The sequence below is a fragment of the Triticum aestivum genome, chromosome 4A, assembly GCF_018294505.1.
Source record: "Triticum aestivum cultivar Chinese Spring chromosome 4A, IWGSC CS RefSeq v2.1, whole genome shotgun sequence".
NCBI classification, from domain to species: domain Eukaryota; kingdom Viridiplantae; phylum Streptophyta; class Magnoliopsida; order Poales; family Poaceae; genus Triticum; species Triticum aestivum.
Window position 1 is genome coordinate 302,040,813 of NC_057803.1, and position 8,762 is coordinate 302,049,574.

The following is an 8,762-nucleotide window of genomic DNA, read 5'->3' on the forward strand; positions in this document are numbered from 1 at the left end:
GCCAGTGTCTCTTTCAGAAGAAGCTTTACTCTTCTGAAATTTGTTGTTCCTTGGGTTATCAATTATGCACAGCATTTTGTATATGTTGAACGTCATTTCCTGCACAAAATGGCGAGCTGCATTGTCAGGAAAAATGAACAGAATGATACAAACTACAATGTGTTTCAAATGGTACTGTGAACTAATGCACGCCGATTGCATCATCCCGCAAGGTGAACTGAAGTAACCGCACTACATCATTGTCCGTATTGAATGTATACAACCGTACTGGATAACCGAGCAAGCGTGCTGCATAACCGAGCAAGTGCACTGCATTTTTTTCCTATTGTGAACTAAAGTAACCGCACTGCTTAGTTTTTGGAGGCATACTAGACTGCGTGTACTGCTTTGTCTGGAATAAGTAACCTGAGATAGTAGAGGGAGTGTTCTTCTTACCTCGTGTTGCAGTGCTTTCTTCCGTTTGTAGGAAGAAGTTCACTTCTCATCCATTTGTAGAACTTTTGCTTTCACCCGTGCAGTCCACTTGCCCTTCAGTAGTTCATGAGCGGTCTGGACGTTGCTCAAGGTGAGTGATGACGAAAGTTTTGCTCTGAAGGTGGTTGCAGCCTAAATCCAAGAAGCTGTCGTGGATGAAGGAACCTTGTGCATAGTCCTCCTTGCTCGAATTGGTTTGATGTTGAGGTAGCACCAATCCATATCTGATGAAGTACAGGTAATTGAAGGCCCGGAGGAGTTCGACGGCGGCGCTACCGAGCTGCTGCCATGGAAGAAGGGCGATATGCGAGATTGGGGAGCTGTTGCTCGGTTGCTGACGCGGAAGAAAGCCGAGAGGCGAGGGGCGGTGTCGCTGCTTGGCCGCATCCCCGGAAGAAGGCCTGGAGCAGAGGGGCGGCGTCGCTGCCGGCCGCCGCCGCTGAAGAAGGCCGGGAGGGGAGGGGCAGTGGCGCTCCCTGGCCGCCGCCGCGGCAGAAAGCGGGAAGGGGAGGGGCGGCATTGCTCCTAGGCCGCTGTCGCGAAAGAAGGCAGGGAGGGGAGGGGCGACGGCGCTCCCAGCCGTTGTCGCTGAAGAAGGCCGAGAGGGGAGGGGCGGCGACGCTCCCAGGCCACTGTCACGGAAGATGGCCGGGAGGGGAGGGGCGACGGTGATCTGGTGGTGGATGTGCAGAATAAGGCCGGTGTTTGTAGAATAAGGTCTTAAGGGGTGTTGTTAGAATACATGTATATATGTATATATATACATGTGTTCTGTCCTCTATAGCATTCCCTTATAGCTATGTCTTCAAACTTGCCATTTTCTGAATTAAGTGAATGTGATCAGACCCTAACCCCTTTTGTGCTTCTTCCTCAAAATCTGCCTATCTAGTCATATGCATTCTATTCAAACGTGGCAAATGTCTTCACTGCGTCCTTGTCAGCTGAAGATACAGAGATACACATTTAAAACTGCTCTCAATGCTATATCTCTTTTTCCTGAATACCAGAGAAGCAGGAACGACCACCCGAGAAACTAGGCATGTGTGGGAACATGGAACAACTCTCAATGAGTTGCATTCATGCCACGTGTCCATCAGATGTGAACCGCAGGGGCACCTGCGTAATTACGCTGCGCAGCCCTTTACCTTATAAATACATACCCTAGCGTGGTCATTATCTCCTCTTCCACCTCGCCAACTCGCACAAACCCTAGTGCCACTACTAGCTCATGTCTAGGTTGGAGACAAAGCGCTTAGCTGCCGCAACCTCTTCGATGCCGTCCTCACGCCGGTCGCGGACCTAGTCTTCTCCGCTGCTGCCGTAGGTGTCTTCCGTCGCCAAGTTAGGGCATGGGAGATTGGACTGCTTGGCCTCCCTTCTGCCTCGTCTAGCAGTTCGTCTGTGGTAAAGAAATCTCACTTTTACAGCCTCTTTGATTTGTCAAATTCGTCCACTTCAACCAAAAGTGGTTTCTGCACTTCCAAATCTGGATCTGTCTCTTTCTAAATCTCATATATTGCAAAGTATGTTCACTTATGCTTCATAACTAGTTAGATTCCTCACTTGTACTTATTCATGGATTCATACAAATCTAGAACCAACTCACTTCAAATAAGTGAATGTCTTCGCACTATGAGGTCAATGTCTTCAAACTGATTTATCTTCAAAATCTTCTTATAATGCATATGACTTCTTCCCCTTCCCTCGCATCTCTAATGCTATCACAGGTACATGTCCGTGGGAGGATCCCTAGGTACTCATAGTCTGCATTCATGTGCAAAATTCTTACAGCATCATATTGACTCCCCTAAAGCCAGCTCTTCCTTGACAAGTAGACGGAAGCCTTTCACTGTCTTGAAGCATATCAGTCTAAAAATTATGGCTTCTGAGATATCTGCAAGGAAGGGTGGCATGCAGCGCAATGGAAATACTGCTCTAGATCTGCCTTCGGATATGTATGAACTATACAAGGCTGATCCTGAGGAGCACTATAATCAACGCAAGACCGGGATCCAATGGATCCGAAGATATTGGGCTGAATAGTGTTCAAGTACAACTTCGTCACTGCTGAATATGATGAGAAGAATGCCATCCAGTGCCCGTGGGGCCATATTCTTTACAAGAATCTGCAACCCAAGTCGTAGCCTGAAGCTATTGCCTAAGGCTTCTATCCTTGCATGGTCCGAGGACCTCAGCCAGAGAATGTCGACCCATCATCTCTTCTATAGTGTCGTGACAACAATCTCTTCAAGCGTAACTTCCAGTTTGCAAAGGAGCCTACTACCAAGAAGAGGAAGGAGATGGGCCTCCACTTCAACCCTGCACTACTGGAATCATGATCTTTGCCATCAGCCAGCTCTTTGTCGTCAGTCTCTTTGCCATGAGCATACCGAAAGCTGACAACAAAGAAAGAGCGGACGACAAAGAGCTTGTTTGCCGTCTGCTAGCATTTTGCCGTCAGCTAGCGGATGACATAGAAGCTTTGTCGTCGTCTAGCAGACGTTAAAGAGGGAGGGTAGCCCACTAGTGAGAACCACCTAACGGCCACTTTCTTTGCCATCTGCTAGCTGATGGCAAAGCTTCTTTGCCATCTGCGAGAGGATGACAAAGAAAGTGGCAACCTAACGGTTGTTTCCCCCCGGCCCCACCCCACTAGCTACGCTCTTTGTCGTCTGCTAGAAGACAACAACGAAATTAAACCTAACTAAAAAACGTTCGGCCCCTCTCTCTCACCTCTCTCTCTCCCTCACCTCACTGGCGCTACGCCGATGCCCCCGACCCCCACCGGCCAGCGCCTCCGCCGCCCCCTACCCCCCGTCGCCCCAACGCCCGCGCCATCCCAACGCCCTCGCCGCCCGTGCCACCCCAATGCCCCCGCCGTCCTGACGCCCTCACCGCCCGACACCCTGCCGCCCCTCCGCCCCAACGCCCTCACCGCCCGCGCCACCCCGACGCCCTCACTGCCCGACACCCCGCCGCCCCGGTGCTCCGTCGACCCACTCCGGTAAGCTCCCCTTGTTTTTTATGTTTTTCTACTGTGAGTAATAGGTTTACTGTTAGTTTCTTTTTTCTACTGCTACTAATTAGGTTAGTTAGTACTATTAGTTAGGTTAGTTTGATTTTCTAGGTTAGTTTGATTTTCTAGGTTAGTTTTCTTTAGATTGGGTTAGTGTCATTCCTCTCATGTCTTCTTTTGTCAGATTTTGTTTTCTGTAGTAATTTAAGTTCTGTTTTGTTGACTTGTTTGTTTGAGTTTGTGTTTCTGTTTGTCCGGTGATGAAAAACGTGTTAATCATACCATCTTTAGCGACTGGTTGGTCGCTGTACGGCCATGCTGTCATTCTACAATTCTGGGGACAAATTGAACATCTTAGCGTAATTTTTCTGAGTACTTCTAAACTTATGCTGTGATAATCTGCAATTCTGATGTCCACATTGGCTATGTCGTAATTTTGGAGACTGAATTTTATGGCGAAATGTTAACTGGGCTAGAATTTTTCAAACGGGCTATCCTTTTGGTGGATCTTGAGTTGCTTACTGCTACTTGTTTGATCATAAGCATAATTCTATTTTCTTATAAAGCATTGTCTGACGGCTCAACCATTTGTTATGAAACTCTTCAAGTATTCTTAATTGAACTCAGGAATCTGTGTAATGTTTCTGGTTGATTTTTCATTCCTAATTGGAGATTGTTGTCTATGGATCCCGGTAATGACTTGTGATGTCAAAAAGTAGTGGCCTGATTCATACATTGATGAGATCTATATTATCACTCTGAGTGATCTATCCGACAAAATATCCAACTTTTTTTATGTTTGTGTTTTTTTGGTGGTATTTCTGTTACCTAGACACAAATGTTCATACATTGTTTATTTGCTTTGATCTCTATTGTTAATTTTTGGTTTAAAAACATTCTCTATGAAGAGAGTAGAAGTAGATCTGTGTTGTTATCTAGACACTTTTTCTTTGATCTTTAGACTAGGTTAGTTAGGTTAGTTTCTAGGTTAGTTAGGTTAATTAGTTCGAAGGTTAGTAAGGTTAGTTTGTAGGTTAGTTAGGTTAGTTCTGTTAACTAGTTCTAGTTTTAGTTTTACTAATTACTAATCCTAGAAAACAACCATATAAATGATTAGGATAATGATGCATATGCATCCCATTTCTTTTGTTTCTTGAAAATCAGAAAAGAAAAGAAAAGGCGGGTTTATTCATCCATTGTCAATTAGTTGGCTAATGGTTTCTTGAATTATTTGACTATGGGCATGGACACGTAGCAACTAGGAAAGGTGGAATTTTGCATAAAGAGTTTTTGATGGATTTGACCAATATTTTCAACATGACCATTTGTTGAAACTCTTATATATGGGCAATATATGTCCAATGAGCTTCGCTAAATTTTCTCAAATATTTTTGAAACACTAAAATAATTTTAACCTATTAAAGACCATTTCTAGCCTTAATAAAAATCTTTTAATTAGTTAGTTAGTTATTTTTAGGTTAAATACTTAGTTAGCTAGTTAATTAGTTAGTTAATTTTTTAGGCGTTTTTTCACCCACCACTTTTTTTATTATGTTTATGTTGTACTAATTTCATTTACTCTTTGTCCTTGCAGGTGTTGACAGATGGTGGGCGCGGGTCGAGAGCGCTCCGGGCCTCCTTCCTCGGCGCGTGTTGGGAGGGGTAGCTATAATGCACCCCAGCAGCTTCGGAGAGCGCTCGTAGACAGCATGACGACCCCGACGGGTGCTTCTTCTTCGACTGGGAGAGGTCGGGGGAAGACGAAGAGGGGTGGAGCTAGAGGTTGATGTGGCGGCGGGAGAGGTAGGAATCCTGTTGCGCCTTCCTCGCCGCCACCCCTCGCTATTTCTCCTGACCACCGGAGTGCTCCATATTAGGTGGACCTTTCAAACTTGGACCCGTTTCAGACTCCGGTCCACGAGCCTCGGGCTGATGAGCCTTGGGCCCTAGAGTCTTTGTCCTAGTAGACTCGGGCGCCAGAGTCTTCGTCCCATGAGGCTCCGGTCCCGGAGTCTTTGTCCCGCGTGACTCCGGAGACTAGTGGACATGCTGATGGCGAGGAGACCTGGTCTGACGATAGTTTTAGCAAGGGCGACCTGGTTGAGCAGGGCAAGAAGGTCTACCAGCGTGGTGGTACGAAGCTCCCGGCCGTGGCGGCGACCCACGATCAGAGGTTATTGGTTGAGCCTAACGGGGAGAAGTAAGTGCATTTACTCTTTTTAACCTTTGTCCTTAATGTTTCTTCAAATTAATATCTAATGTGTTGGCCTTGTCATACTGCAGGGGTTGGATATACGCCGATGGTGTCCGCAGGCCCAACCAGGTCCTTGGTGTGCTTTGCCGGCACAACCCCGGGGTGGGTCACGTTTCCCGGTGAGGGTCGGGTTCCACAGCTAGCACTGAGCTGGGAGCTGTACGTGGCTGCCCAAGCCCCACCGGAGGAGAGGGTCGACGGTGTCATGTGCGAGATGGTGGCCGAAGTTGTGAGGTGGCGGTTTTGGGTAATTTCTCCTTTACAGAATTAAAAATCAACATTACCTAGTGATTGTATGAATCAGTATTGTCTTGTTTGATTGAAGAACTTCTACAGGTGTTCTGAGGAACAAGAGGCGGAGGCGGCTAGGGTTCTCGAAGCTGAGTGCAAGCGCCTACTTCAGAACTTACAATACTAGGCTAGGGTGCAGGCTATTCGAGACTACTAAGCCTCGACTAACATTAGGAGGGCCAAGAACAAGTGCCATGTCAAGTATCTGAGTAAGGAGAAGTACATGAAGGTAATTACCTATTTTTAAGGCCTTGTACTTAGTTTCCTTGATTTCATTCGTAGGTGTAGCACTGAAATTTCTCTTTGCCAAACTTAGGTTCCCCCAAAATGGTGTGCGGATAGGATGGACTATTGGGAGGCGTTGGTGGATGAGTGGTGTTCTCCCCAATGGCTAGGCGAACACAACAAGGCCAGGGATATGTGTGCCCAAATGCGAGGTGTGCCACACCATCAAGGGATCTCCAACTTGTTTGAGTAAGGGGATCACTTGGTATGTGGTTTGAGCCCTTAACGATTCATGCAATTTCATTCTCCATGCTAGCTTGAGCCCTTAACTAATATGTTGTTCCTCTCTTTTAGGCAAAACACAACAAGAAGGACGTGCCACCGCTGTACGACCTCTATGCCATGGCCCATACTGCCCCGTTCAAGAAGGCCAAGGCATTCTCTGAGGATGAACTGGATCATCCAGAGAGCTTCACAAACATCTCCTCCCACAACAAGCTCGTGAGGTATAAAGACTTTGGGAAAGCGACGAAAGGGGATGACTTCAACCCGAGCCAGAGTCCTTTTGATCCAGAGCTCATGATGCTATCTGGTGAGGGGAGGAAACATGGCTCGGTAGCCACTGGGGATGGACTGATACGTACTACTAGAAGTCTCCCAGAGATGAAGAAGCGCCATGCGAGGTCTCTTCCTGAGATACTACCTCGACCACGGCCAATGGAGCTCGCCATCGAGGCTAGGGCCCAGGAGCTTCTGGCAGATGCAAACAGGCAGGCTAAGCAGAGGGAGAACGAGCTGGAGGAGAGGATGACTAGTCTGTTGGAGGCGGAGAGGAACCGGAACGACTCGTCTCACCGGGCCCTATACAAGCTCCTCGTGGTAAGTTTCTCCTGCATATTAGCCAAATCATGCACGTAATGTTTGTTTCATTACTAAGTAATATGTCTGACTCATGAATACAAATTGTGGAGTCCGTGTGCGAGAAAAACGATCAGACCCCTCCGCCGATGCCCTAGATTGCTATAGCGGACACGGTGAGTTTCATTTGAATGGTCATTAGTTACTAGTATTCACATTTCAGTTTCATCATGCTAATAAGACATTGCAAATGATCTTTGGTGCAGCATGCCTCCCGGCAAGCATCGACTGATCCTTCTCCGTCTGGCACTGGCGCAAACCCGACCCCGACCGATCCTTCTCCGTCTGGCACTGGCGCAAACCCGACCGGTCCTTCACCTCCGTGATGCCAGTAAGTTTTCTCGAGTGTTTTGCTTACCAAATGCATAAAGACCTAGACTTACCTCCTAAATGATCTATACTTAGCTTTGTTTCCTCCGAAATGACCTAAGTTAGCTCTAATATGTTATGTTATCTCTAATATGCTTACTTACCTAGGTTTGCTTAATAATGACATACACTTAGCTTACATATGTAAAAAATGGCATAATTAGCTTACTTAGATTTTAAGAAATGGCATAGTTAGCTTATTTTCCTCGAAAATGACATAATAAGCCTAATTAGCTCCAAAATGATCAATTTTACCTAAGTTAGCTCCAAAATGACCAAAGTTAGCTCTAAAATGCTAAATTTGCTCTAATATGCTTAGTTACCTGGGTTAGCTCCATAAAGACCTATAATTAGCTTACTTATGTCAAAATTGGCATAATATGCTTAGTTAACTAAAAAATGGCATAATAAGCTAGGTTAACTCTAAAATGACCAAGTTTACCTAGGTTAGCTCCAATATGATCCATTTTACCAAGGTTAGCCCCAAAATAACCTATTTACCTAGCTTAGCTCTAAAATGACCTACACAGTTAGCATTTTTACCTAGCTTAGCTAAAAAATCGCATTTTTCCTATCTTAGTTAGAAGAAGATAAGAAGAGGAGAGGAGACTAAGAAAGAGTAGATAAATTCTTCTTCTTATTATTTTTCTAGCTAGCCTTCTTCTTCTTCTAACTTCCTTCTTTCCCAATTTGCAGATTTGCTTTAGATGAGGAGCTTGCTTTCATGGAGTCAACTCTTTTTGTTTTGATTTTGTACGATCACTTTGTTAGAGGAAACTTCTTATTGGATATGTAGTGTTGGAAACTTGTTGGATATGCTTGTCTATATATATCTTCAAATGTTTATATATATATATATATATATATAATATACATATATAGTGTGGGTATATTCCAACAACACCCCTTAAGACCTTATTCTAACAACAAAAACTCTTATTCTGCTAACACATATACATTGCTCGATCCACCAGACCTGAACTGCACAGCAACCCAACAAAACTGCAGTAGCTCAAGCCCAACCCCTACACCCCACCTTCTTCCCCGCAGGAACCCACCCCTCGTTGCCCACCTTTCTTCCCCAGTACCACCCCCACCTACCCCCAGCGCCCCACCCCACCCACCCCCCGCGGCGCCTCAACCGGGCCACGATCTCACGCCACCCGCCGCGGCCACCACCACGAGATGCCTAGACCTACCTTTGTCTTGCCTTGG

At 46.0% G+C, this 8,762-nt stretch overlaps 1 non-coding gene across 1 annotated transcript; it reads left to right on the top strand.

Moving 5' to 3' along the window:
• The first annotated feature begins 3,741 nt into the window (after positions 1-3,741).
• LOC123088874 (small nucleolar RNA SNORD96 family) lies at positions 3,742-3,833 on the top strand. The gene has a single exon (XR_006442137.1). It is a non-coding gene; the product is annotated as a small nucleolar RNA SNORD96 family (small nucleolar RNA).
• Positions 3,834-8,762: the final 4,929 nt, after the last annotated feature.